Source organism: Parasteatoda tepidariorum, chromosome 11 (assembly GCF_982258835.1).
Source record: "Parasteatoda tepidariorum strain Cologne lab strain chromosome 11, Ptep-v5.0, whole genome shotgun sequence".
NCBI lineage: Eukaryota > Metazoa > Arthropoda > Arachnida > Araneae > Theridiidae > Parasteatoda > Parasteatoda tepidariorum.
The window spans coordinates 99,232,135-99,256,242 of record NC_141765.1 but is presented as its reverse complement, the minus strand read 5'-3'; the positions used below and the strand labels follow the sequence as shown (position 1 = coordinate 99,256,242).

Below are 24,108 nucleotides of genomic sequence, written 5' to 3'. Positions count from 1 at the left end.
CAATTGCCTAAGGGCTTCAAATTAAAAAAAAAAGGTGATTTGTTTTGTTACTTAATTATTATAAGCATAATTTTGAAATGCTTTTGCGTAAGACATTCCATAGCGGCTTGTCTACACCAAAAAATGTCCATGAGAATCCCCGTACATCTTGTTTTATGAAACATGAACTGAATAGATTCTCCTTCTCAAAGATAAGCATTCTTTTTTTTTTCAATTTTGTGTCATGAAAATGTTCGCCAACATTCATAATTGCATTCAATTATTTGATTCCAAATTTATTTTCTCTAATTACTTGCTTTCATGAATGTTGCCTATTCTTATTGAATTTTTAAAAAATAAGTTTATGAAGTACTTTTTATTACTTTTGATGCTCATTTAATGTTTTTAAATGTATTTCAACCATTTAAATTATTTTAAAACGATTTCAATTTTATTGATAGGAAAATTGGTAATCATATGCTATTTTTAATTTATTGATAAAAGAAAAAAATTAGATGCAAATATTTTTACACCACAACATATATAATAACTAACTATTTATTTTAATTATGATCAAAGAGTGTCTCTTTAAAGCATTATATGCATAATGCCCAATAATACGACGCAAATCTTAAATGTTTTGGCAGAATAATCTAAAGCAGGCTCTTTATTTGACACTGATTTTCAAATTAAATTAAATTGAAGGAATGGGTCTTTTGAACTTGACTATAAATTTACTATTTAGCGACTGTGTTAAGGATAAGACCCGATATAATTATATAAGTCACTTATATTTAGATAGACTAAGATATATTTTGTATATAACACTGATGTTGAAAAATTGTAATGAAACTGTTACAAAGGCAAACATAAAACTTAAACAATTATTTTACCCATACCCATTTTTTATATAATTAAATATTATTTATGCTCTAGTAAAACAAGATTGTAACTGTAGACTGATCTAGTTCAGCCTAGGTAAGAATAAAAAAGATGTTATGCATATACGTCAGGAAAATTTCAACCATAATACGGTAACTTGAATCTTAATGTGGGTCAAATTTACTTCAACATAACAGATACAAGTTAAATCATTTTTGTTTAAATCACTACTGCATAGAATATAGAACCAATTTAGAACCTTTATTTTTTCTACTAGGAAGCTTAATCTTTCATAATTTTTACTCCCCTGAAAAAACATTTACAAAAGATAATGACAACCACTGCTTTATTCGAAACAAAATAATGATATTTAATTTGGGTTTTTATTGCCGGAATAATGAATGTTCCATAAAAACATCCTCGTGTTAAAAAGTAAACTTAATAATTTAGCGAAGTTATTATATTTTAAAAATGCTATACATTTTTAAATTCGGTAAGAAGAAAAAACGTATAAAAATATTCATTAACTCCACAATTAAACTTATGTTGCGTTTCAAATGTTTGATTTATATCAAGTAAAGCAAAAACTTTTCAAATAAATGTGCTTTTTACCAACAAAAAAATCTGTACTTGATAAATTTGTTTAAAATAATTTTTAAGTGATTTTTCTTAAATTAGGTTAAAATTATGCAAGGTTGTACTAAAAGTAAACAAAGTATTCACAAAGTATTTGTCCATCTTACATTAACGAGCAAAAAATTTGATCGTCTTACATGAAGAAACCTTACCTACGATAAACACGTGGTTGCAGAGAAATGCGTTCTGAAAGAGGTTCCGTGGTTTGGAAGGATGGTGTTCTGCTGTTCTTAAAGGTTCTGAACAATACTGGTAAATAGGGAAGCTAGATAATGGGGCAGATGTTTGAAATAATAAAAGATCCAGGAAGAATAGTGAAACGGATTTTATTTTAAATGGCGCAAATGAGAATTTTTTTTCAAAATGCGAGAAATTCGCGAGTTTTTAAATTGGTTTATAGAATACACGAATTTCTCGCGGTAATCATTTTTTAATGCGAGAATATAAAAAAATATGCGATATTCTCGCGTTCTTGCGCTGTGGTGAAAACACTGATTATTTTCAAATATTTGCTTTACGTTTAGGACACCCAAAATATACAAAGTTTTTAATTTTATCACTAAATAAATTTTTTAGCGGTAATTAGTTTAAATTAAAAAAATTATTCCTTAATTTAATTGGTACATTCTATAAGTTGATTTTAAAGTGAGCGTTATTATAAAATTTTTAAGTGCATAAAAAATAGCTATATGATTCGAGAGTTGGTATGAAATTTACATTTTTGTAAAATCTTCAGATTATTTTTCTTTTCATGTTGATAACTATGCTTATTCATGCACTCAATTTAAAATATTTTTTCTTTCTTATCTAGAAGATGAAAATGTTGGACATCTCTTTTTGGAAGCTGAAGATTGCAAACATGAAAGAATTAATGGTGGTATCATTGGTAGTCAAAAACAAGAAGTTATCAGCTGATCTAATGGTTAGTTAATAATTATAACAATAAACTTAATTTTTGCATTCAGTTTCTATACTTTGATTATATTACAGAAATAATTGAACTCAAGAAAAAGTACAAATTTTTCACTAGTATTTGAAAGTTAGACAAATAGTTTTATAACAAACATTAAAGTTATATTGCATAGTTCATTATTTCTTTTGACTAAAGTAAAATTTTGAAATTTCTCAAATATGGCTGACTTTTGATAAATAATTATTCTTATTATTTTAATAAACACAGATTCATACAGATAAAAGCTAAATATAATTTTGAATGTTTTTCTTTAAAAAAAAGAAGAAAAAAGGCAAATTTGTTTTAATGAAATAATTTTATGAATAAATTAAAAATTAAATTTTATAGTTTTTATTATATCACTTATACAAACAACAAATTTCATAAATTTGAACTTTATTCTCGTGATAATTGAGGATCTTTTTCATTTAATACAGTTTATCGTATCGCATTGAGAGAAAAAAAATTTCTTCAAAATGCACCAATTTTAATAATAAATGATTTACTTTACTACATTACACTCCTTTTTACATTACTTTTTTAAAGTAACATTGATTATATGCTTTATTTATCATTTTAATGCAACATTACATCATATACTAAAGTATTTATAGACTAAAGTATTTTGAACATTTTTTCAATCCTTTTTTTTCTCATTCATTTATTTTTTCTGTTTCTTCTTTTTAACTATCCCATGCTTTTGGATTTTGTAACTTCGCAAATACCCTGGGTATTTACCCAGGTGAATACTTAAAATTCATAAATGCCTGGGTATTTATGAATTTTATTGAAAATTCTATTATCATGTTCTTTTGGGTGTTAAAAAATTATATATATAATTAAGCTCTACTAAGTTGTTACTAATTAACTTCTAGCAATTAAGTTGTTTGAAGTTAATTAGTTCTTAACTAAGAAGAAAAATTCCTTCATAAATTATTGGAATCATTGTATTTTAGTTTTTATTTGAGAGTGACTATGGTTTAATCATCCTGAAGTTCACATTTTGATTCATAATTCCCAATGTTTCATATCTTAGAAATATATTTTTAAAATATAAAATATTTTTCAGATTTTAAGTATTTTATTTTAGAAAATCATACAAAAATTTCACTGCATATGAATACTATGCAATCAAACTCCGATCTATATTAAGTTGCAAAAAAAAAGAAGTAAAACTAAAAAAACTGTTTTTTAATAAACAGCTTGAAAGCTTTTTTCGATAACTTGAACAGAAAATTATTAGAAAATAAGCATTTAATGATGCATTTTTTTAAAATAAAGTATTTGTTTAAAAAATAGCGTTAGAATTGCTTAAAAAAATGTCATTAATATACCCCTTTCGAAAAAAGATATACTTATACAAATTTTACCGTATGAAAATAATTCTGACAAAGTGAATATTTGTAATAGTAATGAAAATTAAATCTATGAACACAGATAAATTAACCATTATCTAAATTGTCTTGTTTAATTGTCTAAATTGTCTTGTATTTTAAAGATTTGTTTTGCTCATACTTGACAAAATATAAAAATTAAATTGTTTACTTTAATATTTTTAAAAAAAATTATTATTTTTAATTTCTTTAAAATATCAAGGAATTTTTTAAAAATCATCTTTATTTTTTCTAATAATATGTAGAAAAAAATATTTGTGCAAAATATCAACTGATTTTAAAATTACAATAAAAAAAGAATTTATTTTAAATAAAATAGTTATATAGTAATTTTTTTACAAAAATTTTCCGAAGGAAATTTCCTGTTTTAGTTTAGTCATTTAATATAAATATTATATTTATGGAATTAATAGAACTGAACACAGTTAAGAGAGTTTAAACTCATCGCCTATGCATATAAATTTCTTCTATTTTATCCAGTTAATGCCATTTTCTTTAAAAAAATGATTTTTTCTTGAAAAGCGCTCAACCTTCACATAAATCACTTAACATAAAGTCTACTTTGTGATACTGTGCAATACCTTTTTACATTGCTTTTTATTGTGACAATTCAGCTCCTCTGCTAGGTATTTATAGTTTTTTGAAATATTTTTCGTGGAATTAATATACTTTAGTGTTCATTTTTTGAAATTAAAAATGTTATGTTATTGCCAGAACTTTAAGCAAGGCAAATGATGATTAGATATTTTAAAAAATGACAAAAAGTTATAAAAGCCTTGATTTAGGGTACTACCCCAAGGCAGAGGTAAATACCCATTTATAAGTACCATACTCACTGGGTATTTATCCGACCACATCTATACCCATGAAGTGTTAGGCTAAATTTGAATCGAAAAAACTCTTAATAAATATAAAATAATAACTATGAAAAATGTATACTTTTAATTGCTGCAATTTTTGTAGTCTTTATCAAATTTTATTATTTTTCTTCATTCTCAGTGACGGTATATATTATTTAAAAACCTATTTTAAGTTTGAAATTTTTTTTTGTTAATAAAAATAAATAATTTTAACAAAGTTTGCATAAAACACTGAAAAGTTAAAAATTTTTATACCTTATTATTTTGAACTTTTTTTAAAAAATTTTTCATACAACAAATTTGTCCTAAAAAATTTTAAGCAGAGGAACTTTTTTTAGAGGAAAGCCTCAGAAAAAAAGTTTAGCTTTTAGGCACATTCAATCACCTAATTATTCTTTAGTTAGATGAGAACAATCACAAATTTATCTTAAAAATAATAAGAATAGAAATCAAGGTTTATGTGTCCTATAAACTAAAAAAGTAAAAAAATGTTATTAGTTTTACGCATGCTATTTTCTCTTTGCTTAATCAGATGAAAGTATACTGAAAAATAAAAATCTGCAATGCCTTTTTTGGTAGAATATAGATTTTAACAATATTTGATTATTCTAAAATTCTCAGTAATTCCCATTAAACTTTGTTCAGCAGTTTAAGCTTCTGAAAATGTGTTGAAGAACCTAATTTTTTTTATTGATTTTCTGAAAAATGTATTTTCTCCTATAGAATTCAAAAGAATAAATTTTATTTGGGTAACGAAATAGCAGGGTCTTTTAATAATTCTTATTAACGGCATTGAAACAGATTAGTGTCTTAAAATATTTGTACAAATATTTTAAAAGCAAAATACATAAATACAAAATTGAAAAAGTCATTATAATGATGTATTATATAGCTATTATAGAATTATATGTAATTATTATAGAATTATAAAATTTCTAAAAAAACTCAAAATTTAGATTTTTTGTCTTCTATATTTTGATATATTTCTTTTTGTTCTTCTCAACAAAATCTTTCTTAAATTAAATCAATTTCTTATTTAATAACAAATCCTTTTAATTAGTTTACTTTGACTTATATAGTGACTTATTCATATGAATTTTGTTTATTAATATGAATTTGAAACAATTGAGATTTTTTAAAAAGAAAGCTCTTCTGACTCGTGTATATATAAATAGGAAATATATTGTATCACAGAGTTCTCCCTATGAAAAAAAAAGGGTGGAGCGCTTCCACTCTGAAAAAAGCTTTTTGAGTTTTGAAAGGGCACTCACATCAAAAATTAAATTTGGCAATATTATGTAATAAGTGAATTTTATTCAATTAAATTACCTCATACTATCATAAATTGTCTCATACTATCTTATAAGTATATTATCTAAAAGTAATTCTCTCTCATTATCAAAATCTGAGAAGAGATTGTTGTTAATAAAAATAATTAAAGGCATGCTAACAGACAATCTCTGTGCTTTTTTTTTTTTTTCAATTAAAAGTAAACTAACAAAAAATGATTATTTGATAAACAGCTTGAGAGCGTTTTTTAATAATTTTAACTATAAATTATAAGAAAATAAACTTTAAAATGTGCATTTTTTGAAAAAAAAATCAGAAATTAGTTTTAAAATTACTTAAAAAATTTATTAATATGCTCCTCCCCGACCTCCTCCTAAAAAGATACTTATATTATAGAATATTGACCAGTTGAGAATAGTCCAAACAAAGTGAATGTTTGTAAAAGTAATCTGAATGTAACCTATAAACACATAATTTTACCAATGTGTAATTGTTATTTAAACAATGAATTAATTTTTTTCAAAATGGAATCTGAGTAAAAAGTTAATATTTTTAAAAGAGAGTGTCTTATTTTTTTAAAAAGTGCAAAGAGGGTACATTTATTGGGATCAAAGGGTTAGCTGGAAGGGTTGCCCTTCACAAAAGAGTTAAAGAGAACACTGGTATTAAAATATACTGTTAATGAATTTCTTCTAACAAAATAACTAAATGTTGCATTTTTAGAATGTTTTTTGATGCCCTTGAAAAATCATAATTATTGGAGATAAGATTTTGTTTTTTCCGATCAATAATATAAAAAATTTTGTTTAGTTTAGTGTGTCTTAAAGAACATTTTCAAGCTCTTCCAACAATTATGTATCTTTGAATTATTAGTTACGTTATATCATTAGTATTGTTAAAAGTTTCATATCGTTGTATTAATTTTAAAAAATTTTTTAAATTACCTTTTTCCAAACTTATGAAGTTTCTAATAGTGTTCTATAAGCTGAACCTTGATTATTTGCATTCTATTTATCCTTTTACTGTTATTTCCAAATAATGTAATATAAAAAATTGATAACTATTTTTCTAAGTTAATAGCTTCTTGGTAAAGCTCAACATTATTTAATAATTTTGACATATTTTTATTGAATCCATTTTGATGTTCATATTTGATCCTTTTACTGTTACATTATTTGGGCAAATTAGTTTAAGCATTTCCCTACCATTATCACATTATCATTACTTTAAATTAGAAGTCATTCAAATATTATCTAAGCATATTTTTGGCAATTTCAAACACCTCCCTTATCAGCAAAATTAAGCATATTTCAAACCTTTTTCCATGAGTCAGGATATTGCATCACCCTCTGGTTTTTTTTCTTCTTTACAGTACTAATTTAATTTAAGGATAAAATTCTAATAAAAGATATTAACTTTGTTTTAAACTAGTATTATATACAACTAATAAAAGCTAATATAAAATTATAAAAACACTCCCCTTTCTTTCGTCGTTTTTTTATACTATAAAAATAGTTCAAGGTCAGTTAAATGGGAGTCTGATTTAAATTTGGAAAAAGACCCTTATCCTCATTTACCCCTCTCCTGTGATTGGATATCAAAGTAAAAGTAGGGTGTGGGAAAACCAACAGGGAAAATGAGATCTTCAACGAAACCATGTCTAATATTAGTCTTGTTTTAACTATGCACTATTTTTAATGTGTGTGGTTTTTGCAACTTTTTATTTAATTTGCTTACGTGTGAAAATTAAAGTTTTATTCCAATTTGAAAATCTGGTAATTTCTGATGTATTTAATTTATTAGTCGTAAGTATGAAATGGTAAAAAAATTTGCACCAATGTAATTTTTAAAAAGCTCCAATGAGTAAATTCTTGAAGGTGAAAAGGGAATACATAATTTTTCCCTCTGACTTTTTCTTGTTGGATTGTCTTTCACTTTGATATTTAGAAAGCCAGAATTTTTAGCAGACAATTTTCGTTTCGGTACATGGCTTTAGTTACCGTTCGGTATGCAGTATTTTTTTCATAATCATTGTGTTAACTTCATTTAACTTTTTTATCATTTATGAATTTGGATTTAATATAAGGATTGGATATTAAGCAATTCTTCCTTTTCTTTGGGAATTAAGGTGGGAAATAAGTAGAATTAAAAATAACTTTAATTTTATAGAATTTTTATTAATGTTTTTGTCATGATTAGCGTTTTCTCAGTTTCTGTAAACATATAAAATATTGATAATGAAACTGCAAAATACATCTAATTGAATTGATTCATGCAGTTAAGATAGGAGTAATTGCTTTGAGTTTAATTCACTTATAATTGAGACTGTTCCTTCATAAATTTTTTATCTTCATAATTTCTTAAATTCATAGTTGATTGCTCAATTAGTACATAGTTTAAAATTACTCCAATTTTCTTAAGTATTTTTAATTGATGAAAAATTGCATCATATATAGCTTCCGAATTGTTATTTTATTATGTATATATATATTTTGCTTTAATTGTAAGTACTATTTTACATTTGATTGATAATTCATATTCACTTATTTTCAAGATAGGGTAAAAGTATAAAGCAAATAATTCAAAAATAATTTTACAACTATGGCACACAAAAATGCCTAATGTAAAAAGTTTTGTAGATTGTGCATGTTTTACAAGGAAATGCCCCAAAGGCAAAATATTACTTTTTAAACTTTCAGTTCATTTACCTTTAAATTAAGAAAAACTTTGTAGCTCACCTGCAGTTGTGGTGTAGCATTTAGACTTTCCATTTTCTGTTGAATGGTTCAGGTTTTAATAGAATATTTATTATCTTCAACTTTCTTTTCTAAAAATGAACTATTTAACATGTTTAATCAATTTATAAATTATTTTAAAAACAAAAAATATCAGTACCTGTTTAATTTTATCTTATTAAAATATATGGATTAATTAAAAAATGCATAATTTAAGTTAAAAAAATTTTTGTTATTTTTTTTAAATTACAAAATTAAGTTAAAAAATTTTGTAATTTAAAATTTATTTTAAAATGATGAAGAAATAATGTTAAAAAATAATGGAAATATTTTGATTAAAAAAAAATTATTAATTTTTGTCTTAAAAATTACATTTTTGAAAAGAATTAATTTTGATTTTAAAAAAATTATAATTTATAAATTGAATAAAACTTATTAAATAGTTATTAACCTTTTTAGATAAAGAAATTTAAATTGAACTCTTGACCTCACTGGTAGACACCACTATTACACCACGAAAAAAAAAAATTAACTAAACCAATATTAACTTAGTTTTAATATAAACTAAAATACGTGTTTGAAAATAATGAGGTTGTATTTCTTGAAACTGAAATGAAATCAATTATAATAGTTAAATAAAAATAAGGAAAATTAAAAAAAAACTTGTTTTAAGGAAAAGTTTTCAGCAATTTTTCAAAATTGCCTCATGCAAGCAATACAGACCATCTCCCTTCCCACAAATTGTGATGTCATTTTCGACCAATAGCGTGTCCTGGCTATTCTGAAATTTAATCGCACGTTTCATTTGCGCCCTATCTTAACCACATGCTCCTTAATTTAGAGCTTAATTTTGTTTTAATAGAAATTTTTGAGATGTGTTCCACCCTTGTTAGATACAAACTTGTTTGCATGCAATCTCTTGTGAGAACTAAACAATAATATTTGCTTACTTTTTCTGCGTTAGACTAAAAATCCCAATTGAAATTGCAAGCATTCTCTAAAAGCATTCTCTTTGAATAGAATTAAATTATTTTTGTTTGGTATATTATGAACTGATAACATATCTATAAGACTGCTTTAAAACTCTACTACGCTTTTTAGTTTGTCTCAGAAAGATATTTTAGAGCAATTATATAGTTTTTTTGCAAATTCAAGAATGGTATTTATTATAAGGATATTTTTTTTGTTGTATAATTTAAATATTTTTAGATTTTGTCTGTTTTATTATCTAAGTATATCTTTTGTGTATGTGGATAAGCAATTCAATACTGCTATTTGAATTACTTTGTTGTTTTTGTTTTCTTTTATTACTTTGAAATATATCTTGTAGTTTGTGTTACTAAAAACTTTTAATTTTATTTCAAAAATTCATTTATTCCTTAGATGTTGTTGAAAATTTTTATTTTATACTGTAAGTAAACTTATTTATTTAATCTTGTACATTTTGACAATAATTTGTTTATAATAAATATTTCTATCAAGTGAAATATTTTTCTAACTTTTATCTAAAATTTAACAAGAGTTAACTTAGAAGTTGGAATTGCTAACGTGTGTTTTGAAGACTTTTATTTATCTTTCAGGTTTTGAAAAGGTTATTTATTTGTTATTTCTTAAATTAAAAGTTCATGTATTTTTCTTAATATGGTCACATACATTTTCCTTAATATGGTCATATATTTTTCTTAACATGGTTATTAAAAAATTATATAGTATTTTGATGAATATAGAACCATTTTTTTTGATATATATAATTTTCTCAAGATTCTTAAAATAAGATTCTTAATACATTGACCTCTAATAATGTTTTTAGATTTGCTATTCCTTTTTCTTTTCACTAAGAATGTCCTTTTTATATTGACACTTTAATATTTGAATATATATATTTACCAGCAGGCTGTAAAGTTTCACATTTATCAAAAGTTTCTTATTTTCTATGTTTGCAGTAAATTTTAGTTGAATGTTAAATAACTGGTAGATTCTTAAACTGTTATTCAAAGAAACATTTAAAATATTTTTTAAAATTTCTCTTAAATACTTTTTAGAGAGGGGTTTACTAACAGAGCTTACTAACAGAGAGCTTGATGACATTTTTTAATTCTGTAACATTTGTTTGAATATTTTAAATAGTTTGAATATCATGTGTAAGTTTCAGTAAAATATTTCACTAAGTTTGTAAACTTGCAGTGACTCATGCTAGTAAATGATGTTAAGTAAAATATGGAACTAAAAAAAATGAATAAAAAATACATGTTACAAATTAAAAATTGTATGCAAGTTTCAATTAGAGTGCACAATTGTGTACAGTTACATTAAAACATCTTTAATGCAAAGTACCATGCAGAAAACATTACAAAAACAAACGTTGCAAAAGTGTGAAGTATTTAAATCAGCCTATGAGAAAGGGCTTAAAAAGTACTTAAGAAAAATCAGCGTGACAATTTTTTTACTGCTCTTTTTATTTTTTTAAATTCAGTTATATGTGTTTTCAAATTTTTTTTATACCTATTTGTAATGTTTTTTTTTATGTAATTTTTCTGTAATGTGCTTTTAACCAAATATAATGCTCCATCATAGTTTTGATGCCTGTGTATTATTTTCATGGTTTTTAATTTGTTTTGATTTTTTGAATCTCTCTTATACTTATCAATCTTTATATCATAATATTAATTACTTGTAGGACCCATCTTCACTATGCTGCTTCTTGCAGTAATTCACCTTTAATGAAATTTTTTTGCTGGAAAAAGATGATCAACTTGCCTGGGAGAGGATGAAGAATACTCCGAATACCTCTACAGTAAGTTCTAAATAATATAAAGCTTGTAAATTTCTTTATCACATATACAGATAACACAAGTATTGTGCAGACTTGGGTGACCTTTTCATTACAGGCTTCCCACACTCCTTAAAAGTCCTTAAAAACTGCTTAATTTTTATTTTGGAAAATAAGGGCTCTTAAAAGTACTTTATTTTGTTACAAGGTTTTTAAAAATATTCTATTTTTCAGCATCACTATAGTTGATGGGAATAATTTTTTCAGTTCAAATTTTTTAAAACAAAAATTTGATCTTTTATCACCTAGAATTAGACTATGGTAGAGCATTTAAGAGAGACAAGAAAGGGTGTGTCTAAGAGGGCTACAGGCAAGGGGGGAGGCATATTTCATTCATATACTGGTTCTTTCATTAATATATTCTGCATTTTGTCTAGAATCTATCCCAAACTTTTTGTTATAAATGTCGATTAGAATAAAATTCTAACTTAGATTTTGATAATCATTTTATTTAGTTAACATTGCAACTTAAAATGTTTCTTCTTCTTTTAAAATTTCTATTCAACTTTTGGTTACTTTAAAATTAGTTAATGTTTTTCATGAGATTGTTTAGTGATATTATGTAAAGTTAATTCCTAATGACAGTTTTGGCTGGAAATAATTTTATGTAATCCTCATTATAAAAGTTGAGGTACCATAAACGTTATCTGATAAGGTGATATTGTAGGATAAGAGAATGCCATTAATAATAAAAGAATACTGTTTTGTTCTAACTGTTAATTTACAGTAAAAATAAAATATCAAATCATGATAATAGTAGAGAGTAATATTAAGAATGATAGAGGATAATAAAAATATTACAAGTAAATGTCTATAAATTTTTTTTAGAAATTAAATAATTTATCAGTATTTATTAATTAAGTAACCATATCAATTTTCTGCCTAAGGAATGTGTTGATACCCTTAAAAATGGTTTTAGAACCTTTCATTTATAAGTTTCACTGAAAACTAATAAAAAACATTGGTTTGAAAATTATAAATCTTTTGAACATAATTGTGTTTTTGTTCTATAAAAATTTTCATAAAAATATTTATTTCAATAAATTTTTAAAAAAAAGTTAAGCAAAATGAAAAAAAGTGAATGATTTAAGGTGCTTAAATACCAACATTGTCTGTTTTTACTTGAAATAAGACTTAATTTGCCACGATCTATTAAGAAAACTACTATCATGCATAATATTAATTCTTTTAATATATACCCTTATAATTGAAAAATTTTATTAATGTAAAAGAAAGAATATTTTGGGTGTAAATGAGTATTTAGCAAGATTGGCCCGCAACTAAATATGTGATGCATGTCTAGCTTAGTTGCCAACTGTTCCGATTAAATCGTGTTTGTTCTGATTTTTTAGCTTTGCTCCGAAACTACGGGTTTAGGCCAAAATGTTCTGATTTTTTGTCATTCTAGTGCCTTTTCACTCCTTATACCTTATTTTCTTTCAACCCAGGGCAGGTCTAAAAACGAGAAGCAGGGCATGTGATTTTTCCGCGAATATCACAGAATTCTGTTAGACCATTGGTTAGCGGACTTCGCGAATCAAAACTTTATAATCCGACGAGATTTTGAAACTATTGCTAAATCACATTGGCGAGACATTTATGATTCTTCTGCTAATTTGATTTCACTGATTTTCGCCATTTTGAATATTAGGAACTCCATCGGAATCTGCTAATATCACGATTCTTATTCGCACAATTTTAATATCAATCATCAATTTTGATATTTAGCTGATTTAAAAGTTAGGCATCATGATCCCTATTTATGCGATTTAAAAATTCATTGTATAATTTGTATTTTCGCATTTTTAAAATCCAATATCAGGATTCATATTTACACAATTTTAAAATCCAATTTCACGATTCATATTCACTGGATTTTAAAATTTCACTGGAATAAAAATGGTGTTATGATTCATGTAAGAAGCAAGATTTTTCTTGAATTAATTACTATAAATGTGTGATATTCTTTATTAGTAAGTAATTTAATTAAAACTGTTTGCTCAAAAAAGTTTTTTCAGCATGAAACATTTATAATTTTATATTTTTATATCAATAGTTTAGTTTTTGATATTTTGTTTTCACTTTTTGTCATAATTTCCCACGATTAACTTTGTGTTCCTCTTTTTGTTTTTAACAAGTAGGCAGCTATTTTCTAGAAACCACAATATAAAAACTTGTTGTAATAATTTTTTCTCAACTTTCTCTATTTTTTTAAATATATGAAGAAAAAAATATTGCAATTCTTGATTTCCCCATTTAATTTTATAATTCAATTTCAATGAATTTATTAAAGATGGAATACTGATTAGTTTCATAGATATCGTTAACCCTTAACAGTCTGAAAATGTTTTTGTTTTTTTTAAATCCGATCTGGGTCTGCAAAAATTGCCCAGTCCCACTTTGATGAGCCCTGTTAGTTAATACAATTTTACCAGGACTTACATTATAATAAAGTTGTCTTTTATTGTTTTTTTAATTGATTAATTTTCTTTTTCAAGAAAGGTAAATAATTGGCACTGTCACTGGTGGTATATATGCATATTCGATGATAAACAATCCTATTATTTTTAGGGTCCTTTATTTTTGCTTTCTTAAAAGAGTGGGAATCCTGTATTAAGTACATTTGAATATTTTTTTTTTGAAATTCATTCAATTACTTTTATAAAATTGTACTACATTATTACATACAAAAACTTTATATATTAAATTCCATGTAGTATAGCCCTTGTTGCTGAACTTTATTCAGCCCATCATTTGCTCCTTTTAATAACATATACAGGAGTTACTGTTATCTGGTACAAAACAATTTTTTAATTGATTATATAAAATTCATCATTTAATTTACTTCTGCAAATGTTTTCATATTTTGCAATATAATGTGGGTTCACTCTTTGCATCTTTATTCCACCCATCTACCCTATATGGGTCATTCTCAATCAATTAGGAATTCATATCATAATTAACTAAATGTTGATAATTTTTACATTAAAATCGTTGATTGAAGTATACAAATCAATGACTAGCAATAAAGAACTTTTAAAACAAAAATTTAGTTAAAGTTTTAAATTGCCATTGCATGAGAAAATGTAAATACTGTTTTCTCACTTAAATGCTTTTAAAACACACACAAAAAAATAATTGACTTTTTTTCTTATCAATAAATAATTTATTAAAAAAACATAGAAAATATTTTAAAAGATATTTTTTTGAGAAGTTATTGAATATTTTTAAGAAAATAAATAATATTGCTTGGAAAATATGTAAATGACAGTTCATTTCAATTTCTGAAAATTTGTCGTATATTTTGTGCCTACAACCAGTAAACATTTTCATCCAAGCAACCCATAAATGATAATCTTATCTCTATCATTTTCTTCTACACTATCCACAACACCTAAACACACAGTAAAATATACTTTTACTTTATTGTCTAAACAATTTATTATAAAAAAAATAAGAATGTTTTTGAATCTGTATTACTAAGTACTTGATTACAAATTGCTATCGTAAATAATCGCAATCACTGATCACATATTTTTTCTTAAAAGTGAAAAAAATATTTTTGAATTTATTACAATATATTCTTGAATACCAATTCCTATTATTATTATTATTTCTTCAATAAAATGTGTACTTTTGATGAAAGTAAAGCATAATGTTTATAAATTAAAATAATTTTCCAAGTGAGTACTTGCAAACCTAACACTGATTTATTTGCTTTATTCCATACTATCTGTTGGAGTTTCAGGATATTTGGAATAAAGTTCATCATCAGAATTGGCACGACAGCCCTTTGTGAGCCTGGGTCTTCCTCAGAAGCTTTTCCCATTCTGCCCTTCTCCCAGCAATTGATTTCCAGTTCTTTACTTTTAGGATGGCAAAATCCTCATCCACACAGTCTTTCCATCTCTTTTTGGGACTTCTCTTGGCCTTTTATTGAAGGGGGTGGCATTAAAGACTCTTAATGCTGTTCGTTCTCGGCTCATTCTCACTACATGCCCGGCCCATCTCATTCTACTTAGTTTAATCGATTTAATGATATCAGCTATTAAGATCTTATATATTTCAAAATTATATCTTTTTCTCCAGTTGTTATCGAGGATAGCGCCAAAGATGGTTTGTAGAACCTTCCTTTCGAACTTCTCTTTCCTTTTCGTTAAAGTCCATGTCTCCGAAACATTAATACCTTATAAAGTAAAATCTTTGTCTTTCTTTTTATTAAGTGAGATTTCAATAACGATCTTAAACCACAGAAGCAGCGATTGGCTGCAATTATTCTTTTTCTGATTTCAGGATTAATGTCATTTTGATAGTTTATTTCTGATCCTAGATAAATAAAACTTTTTACAGATTCTAATTTAAAAGAATCTATTTTAAACAATTTAGGGATGGTTTCCATTGTACCACAATACATATATTTTGTTTTCTCCACATTCACTCTTAAGTTCATTTTTCTAGCTGATTTTTCCAGCGCTAAAAATTTTCACTCAGTGCAGTCTTAGATCTTGCGATGATGTGGAAAGTTCATTTGGCAATAATGTCTCAGGCCTTGTCAATGCCATTCTTCGGGACTGTAACAAGTCATACCTTTAATTAACTATTCAGGTATTTGCGTCGATTTTTATAAAGATAGGATATTAATGTCAATTTAACTTATTCTTAAAGGGCCTAGCTTATTTTTTTTCCTAACAATTCTTACTACTCTTTTTTTTTCAAACTAGCTAGCGCATTGTGGATTCTTCCTATTTATGTGTTAACTTAGAAGCTTACGAGTTAACTCTTGATTGAGTTTTGATAAATACGCATGCTTTGTGTAATCTTTTTATTTATGCCACGTTTGTTCTTCACTTTTGGCACTTTTATTCTTGATGTTGATTTCACTACCCATATTCATACAATTGATTTACAGTAAACTTCCGATTATCCCCAGGTAGAGAATACGGATCATCAGCGCTTCACCTTTTTTTCACAAGGACAAACAACATAACATTTAGAATTGAAAACTAAAAAATTCATAGAGATGAAACTATTTCAAGAGTTTTGAGAGCAACATAGATTCGCAAAGATTCGCAGATAGCAAAGATTCGTGTTTGTAGTCCAGATGTTCGCAATTAATCAAATAATAGGTCTACACTGAAACATTGCAGCTTCAGGTGCAATAAATTAGTAATAAGGAGCATTGAAAATGGTGAGAAAGAGCAAAACAATATGAGTCATGATTTACAGTTGTGGAACTACAAATACAGGATGAAGTTCAAATTTCAATGAATAGATTCCATAAAAGCAGTTTCTTCTCCTGGATGGTATTGTTGCTATTCAAAGCAATAATATTGATAGCAAAGTTTTTCCATCTTGCCTTAATTTGATGACTGGGAATGAATTATCCTCATGGTCATTTATTTAGTCAACGCATTCTTGGAACCCTTATCAGTTATAAAATTGATAACAGATTATCCTCAAACTTGCTTATCCGCGCTTCAGGGGTCACTCAATTCAGTAAATAATCGGGAGGTTACTGTATCATTAAAAAATATCAACAAATTACTAATGCTGAAATTGCTAACTTCTATATCTTGTAGAAATTGTTTTTCTTTTTTAAAAAGAGCCGAATCTTTGTTTATTATTTGTAAAAATAAAAAATCTGTAATATTAATCATTTTTTATAAATAGAGCTAACTAAAAGATCCTAATTGAAATTACATCATTTAGATCTTAATCTAGTTAAAACTATAATTGAAACTTTTTAAGCATATATTCTGAATTTGTTTTGGTGCAAAAAAGAAAGAAATATATATTGAGCAAACTTCCAATAAAAATTATGAAAATAAATACATTTAATTTTGGATATAGTTTTTTTTTTTAGCTATTCAATTTATTTGTTTTTAACAAAGCTCACGTTTTATGTTTTCTCAATTAATAATATTTTTAACAGCCATAAACTTGTTCTTTCACTTTAAAATTTTGTATTCTTATGCTTAATGACTCTGTTCTTATTGTCAAACAATAACATTTTTATTTTAATCCTTTTTAAAATCTGACAAAATGGAAACAACATATGTAATTGCAATATAAAAATTAAAACATATTAAGCACATGAAAAGTTTTTCAAGTTATTAAAAAATTACAGTCCTAATGTATTATTTTCCGAATGTAATTATTTCAGTAATCATGCATTGAAAAAAGATTGCTATAAAAGTAAGTTATTATATAGTTTGTACGAATTAAATGTTTTTTTTTACTCACTTGCAATTTATTGAAAAAAGCTGGGGGGACATTAATTACACTCAATAAAGTAACACATGGAGTTTTTAAGATTGAGTAAAGCTTATATACCATAAAAGCTTATTTACCACTGCAATTAAACTTTAATATTCTTTAAAAAAAAATGCTCTTTATAGCCCGGGAATTTTATTTTATTCATCTAAAGCCACCAATTGAGTTTTATTGCCACTTTATGTATTTGGGATAATTTATACACAAATATTGGGGATATATTCAAAATGATGTGTAGAACAAAATACTCAAATTAATCTATGAATATGAATCATGTATACTTAAATCAAGTAAAAATTCATACTGAATCAGATTAGATTTGCATTCATCTATGGAATTCTTGATTAATGTAATAAATTGCTTAAAAGTTCAGAATTTCATTTTGGGGACGAAGGAACAGTCATGATATCTCATTTGTATTATTTTCTTAAAAATATAATTTAAATACAAAGTGTAATTGATGAATTTTTTTTACTCATTTTTTTTACTCATTTACTCATTTGTATTATTTTTGTATTTTTAAGCACAGTTTAACATGAAATAATAATAATTAAAAAATAAGACAAATAAAAAATATTGCTTTAGCATGGACAAGTTAAAGAAAAGAATTGAGAAAAATTACTCTTTTAACTTTTGACATGTTTGAATTTGGAGACACAGTTTTCCTGCTCATTATAAAGCATCAATATAAACAAGATTTAACCCTTCTAATATGATTTTTTCGGGTAAATAAGATTCCATTACTTTTCATTATTTTATAAGCATGCTACCTTTTTTCAATAAGTCAATATAACGTTTTCATGAAATAGTAATGTAATGCATTTAAATAATTGTGTTAATCAAGATCAAATACAGGGAAACTTTAAATATTAGTTAAAGTAGTACAAATATCGAACAATTCTTTATTCTACTGCCTCAATGTCAATTTGAATATTTATTCATTCAATGTGATCATAATTATTGATAAGCTTACTAGGGGTTAAATCTTTATTTAAAAAATTGTAATTAAATCTAAAGAATTAAAATATAATTTGTCTCCTGAAATCTTAAGTGTGTACCTGAAAAATGAGCAAAATAAAATCTTCATTTTAAACTCTGCTAAAATTCTCTTAACATAGTACAATTTTGATATTCTGAATCTCTTCTGGCAAGAAAAAAAATTTTAATGTCTTATGCTTTTTGCAAATAAATTTAGTTAAATTTAATATAGTTACTAATATCAAAATAACTTTCCTTTCTTACTATGCAACTTACAAAATGTATAACACACATTAAAAAAAAAATTAATTCATAAAAAGCAGTTTTTCAGTTACATTAGCATTTGCATAAATAAAATAGTTTAGTTTTAACTATTTAAATTATGAATTCTAGAAGAAATAAAACTTGTTTTTTGTTGTTTAATATTGTTTGTTTTTAGTATACATTTTTTTTTATTAAAGCATTTAATGAATTTTTCAAAATTCTTTTGCAAAATTTAATAATTTTTCTTTTTTAATTAAGTTATAACTCAGGAAACAGATTTATTTGTGAATATATTTTAGTTCTTTAATATGTTCCACATGTTCCATGTATATATAACAGGGTTCCCACGGTCCTTGAGAGTCCTTGAAAGTCCTTGAATTTTTTTTTGCTAAATTTAGGTCCTTGAAAGTGCTTGAAAAACGTCTTAGGTCCTTGAAAAACTTGATAGGTTCTTGAATTTGTCCAATACTGCCGGCGGCCCTTTTTATAAAACTCCCGCGGATCTTTCTCGTTCTTTCTGTTTTGTTCCCTAGCTCTCTCACGTGGTTTTTAATGCCACCGTTTCTAACCGGGCCTAGCGTCTTGGTGTCTGCCAAGCGCGCAGAGCACAGCAGACAATCAATGCGTTCGGGGCGAGACTCCACTTCATCTTCTGTCGCATATGCTTAGATCTTCTTTTTTCTTATCGAAACTGGAATACTCTCGAATTTCGTAACAATATGTACCTTGTAGTTTTCAATAAGTTTGCCGTTTTACCATCCGCACTTGTCCTTACGTTTGCGTCATTTCAAAACTTTATTGTAAAGCGTATTCGCATAGGCACGGCTTCGTATTTGTGTTATGTAGTTTAGACTAGTTATGCCTGGGAAGTGCTATTTTAATCCCCAATGGATGGATAATCAAGCTTATAAAGAATGGATTTTATCGATGCCCGAAAAGAAGTTCTGAGCCAAGTTCCGATTATGCATGAAGGAGATCGATATCGCGAAAATGGAAGAATCTGCTCTAAAATCACACATCAAAGAAAGGTAAAACAAAAAGGCAGTCTCATGCCCTGAGTTCTCTTTTTCCAAAGACATCAACATCTAATTCATCTGGTGTAAATACTCCTTCAACATCGTGTGCCCCATGTGAAACAGAAACTTTAGTGGCCGAGGCAGGGGTGATTGTGCTCCGGAAAAAGTCCGAATTTCCGGAATTTTCACTAACTGTGATCCGGAAGTTTCCGGAAATCGAAGGTCCAGTTGTTTTAACAAATCATTGATCACAAAAGTTTCCGGAAATCAATGATACAGGGTTGCCTCCGACGACTAAAAAGCTACTATTTTCAGCCTTAGGCGACTATGGCGCTTTTTTTTTGCCTGAAAAGGCTAAAAAAGCAACTATTTTCAGGAATAGGCGATTATTGGGAGACTTTTTTACTTTTGGCGAAGTTTTTTCGCAAAAATGAACGTTACTTTTCAGTCCCCTCGCTAATACGTGCGTAGTGCTGCCTACCACGTGCATGTGCTCAGTGACGTCATCACGCTAATCACTCCCTTGTTATTTAACCCCACGGAAGAAAAAAAAAATCTGCTTTCCTTCATTATTCTCTCGTTCAAGTGGAAGCGTATTTGAACTGAACTTATGTATAAAAATTCTGTATTCGTTTAAAATTACTAGAAGTAGAATTTATGCCTTGTAAATATTTTCTCTAGATTTGATTTGTAAATATTTTTTTCTGGAAGAATCAATTTCCTTTGTAAATTCCAGCATACAGAGTCTTAAATTATATTCCTTTTTGTTTTGAACATCTCTTTAGTTCAGTTTAAAGTATTTTTTATTTGAAAATTTATTGATTCATTGCAATTATTAGATCTGATATACTGTATAAGTTGAAGCTGAGTGTAAAGTTTAGATTTGATATTAATGATGCTACTGATTTCAAGTATGAAAATTCTTGTTTGTTTTTTTTAGAAGTATGAATTTTATTACACAACGTTCTTTTTTGTAAATATTTTTTCCCAGTAGCTACTTTGGAATTCCATTTTCAAAGATGGAACTTAAAAACACTGTTTATTTTATTTGTTAGTAAGGGAGAGCCAGATACTTTATAAGCTTATATTCAATATTAATATTAATTTTTTATCAGTAAATAGTTAGATTGTAATCAATAGATAATAAACTAAATAGTTATCAGTAAATAGTAAACTAAGAAATATTGAGAAAAAGGAAAAAAAACCTTCTTTAATTTTTTTTTTCAATTGAAACTGTTTTTTTTTTTTTTTTTTACTTCAACAATATATATATATTTTTTTTACCTCAAAATTTTTTTTCCGGAAATTTTCCGGAATTTTGACTTGGGCTCACAATCACCCCTGCCGAGGTAACATTGTCTTCTTATCTGGTCAAAAGGAATGTGCTTGATGCTGAAATTCTCTGGAGTCTGAAGTGCATCACTAGTAATTATTCATTTAACTCCTGTGAAGGGATCAGTAAATTGTTCTCGAAAATGTTTGCTGATAGCTGTATAGCGAGACAATTTTTTTGTAGTGCCACAAAGTGAGCCTATTTGGGCTCCTTTGGATTGGCACTATACTTCAAAGGGGTTCTTATAAATGAACTGAAGAATGTCAGTCTCTACAATCTAAGCAGATGGACATTATGGTAAGGAATTGATAATAAAGTTTGCACTAAGTATCTTACCTCCCAATTTATGGGTCATGGAACTGCAGAAAATATTTTGTCCTCTTTTTACAAATGCATGGATGATGGTTAAAAGCTCTCTAAAATACTTCAATTATCCATGGATGGACCCTATGTCAATTGGAAATTCTATCAGAAACTTCAGTGTGAATTAAAAGGTCCCACCAGGTCATATTCATTGGCAGTTGTGGATTACACATAACGAATAATGCTTTTAAACATGGTGAAAATGGGATATATTCCTTCTAATTTTTATTTTCAGAAAGAATTGTTGCTGTACAACATTTAGAGAAGGTTGTGTAAATAATTTCAGAAACGATGTTTAATAGAGGAGAGGAGGGGGTTATGGAATAGTCATGGAATATGGAATACCTAAGATTTAGCTCTGTCTTTCATGCAGCCTTCACATGGAAATACACAGGAGTAAAGGATTTCACCATTAACACCTCATTACCATTAGTTATAGATTGTGCTGAAAATGATTTTGTGAATTAATGTGTAAAACCAGTAGGGTTGTTTTTAAAAAAATATAAATTTTAGTCCATAATACATATACTTTCTTCTCTCTATATAGGCAAAGCATTTAGGTATTATATTTGAAATTAATTATTGCCACAACAAGCATTGTTGCTTCTAGTAAAATAGAAGAGAATAATTTTTAAAATTGGTCTTAGATTAAGGTCCTTGAAAATTTTGTTTAGGTCCTTGAAAAGTCCTGGAAAGTCCTTGAATTTCAATCTCATCATAGAGTGGGAACCCTGTAACTTATATTGCCTGCTTTTAAATAAAATTAATTTTGTAGCAGATTTTCTACATACTCTTGAGAAAAGATAATGGGTATTTCTACACCAATCATTCAATAAAAAAATTAAGGTCAATAATTTGAATAAGTTAAACATTTTTTAAAATTTACAAATTTTTTGCAATTTGTAAATTGCTAGATAGAGAGTTAACCTAGAGAGCTAAATTGTGTGATATTTTTTCAGATTTTCAGGGCATTTTATGGCAAGTAGCATAGCTAAACTATGAAAAAAATTATTTTTTTAATTAAATTTAAATTTTTTAAAATATTAAAACTTTACATTTTTTAAAAATAATAAAATATGATTTCCTTTCTCTGTTTTAGAAATGTTGACACCAAAAAAAAAATTTATGAATAAAAAAAACAAACTAGTCTTTAGTTTAACATTTACATAAACCAAATAGTTAAAGTCACAAAATTCGCTATTGAAAAAAAGTTTTATTAAAAAGTGGCTTCTTCATTTGCACTAATAATTTTTATTACCTATTATGGTCAAAATTGTGATATTTGTTGTTTCTTTTATTAAATGACTCATAATAAAACAATTATACCCTGGAAAACAAATTTTTTGTTGTATTTATACAAGTACTTAATCTTAATTAATTCCAATGTATGAATTTCATATATGTAATTTCCAGTTTTGTTTCTTTAAATCTGAGTTCACAACTATATAAAGAATGTATTATATATATATATGTTACGGTGAATGACCGAAATCTGGAAAATGTCGACTCTCACCGGTCGGTGAATGTCAAAAATCACGTAGTCAGTAGGTGTATGTCCGAAATATTTGCTAAATACTTTTATTTTTGACTCTCACCGGTGAATGTCAACAATCACATAGTCGCTTTGATAATAGTCCGAAATATTTGTTATATCCAATTTTATATTAATTTATTCGTTAATATTATAATATTTATTTGATAAATTTATATTTATTCTATATTTTAATACTTACGATAGATTATAAGAAACATCAGTGTTTGGAGTATTGGGCAAATATATACCGGGCAATGATACTTGACCTTAAAAAAACATCAGTGTAGGGTTAGAATATCGAATGTGATAAATATTTCAGACATTCACCAAAGCATTTCTGTGATTGTCGACATACACCGGTGAGGGTCAATAAATAACATATAGATATATGTTATTTTTAAACATTGAAAAAATTAAAAAAATAACGTGAACTTATTGCACAATTTATTTTTTAATGAAATAATAACAACATAACATAAGAATAAGAATTGATGTGGTCCAAAATATTAAAATATTTTTTTATAAATACTACAAGTCATTTATAAAAAGAGAAAAAAAAATTACTTATTTTTTAGCATCACCTTTAGCTTTGATCACTGCATATAAACAATTACAAGGAATAAACAATTGTTTGGCAATTTTCTTTCAAGTCTTAGTAGTCCTAATGCTTTCCACTAGCTCAACTTTTTTTTTATTAGAGCATCAACTTTACCCTTCAGTTTTTGTTTTTTTTTCGATTTGCGTTTGGTTTTTGGTTACCATTTAAATAGTTATTTCTATTTATTTTAC

General features: G+C 26.3%; 1 long non-coding RNA gene across 8 annotated transcripts in view; it reads left to right on the top strand.

Moving 5' to 3' along the window:
- Window positions 1–1,585: 1,585 nt before the first annotated feature.
- LOC147801999 (uncharacterized) overlaps window positions 1,586–24,108 on the top strand; it is a 41,988-nt gene continuing 19,465 nt past the window's right edge. For 2 of the 8 annotated variants that reach the window (XR_015430623.1, XR_015430625.1), the window contains exons 1-2: window positions 1,590–2,419; window positions 11,406–11,522. This is a non-coding gene — a long non-coding RNA (uncharacterized LOC147801999). Of the gene's footprint in view, window positions 2,420–9,257; window positions 9,888–11,405; window positions 11,523–11,587; window positions 13,475–24,108 lie in introns of those variants that run through there. The other 6 variants (XR_015430630.1, XR_015430627.1, XR_015430624.1 and 3 more) reach the window with 6 other exon arrangements.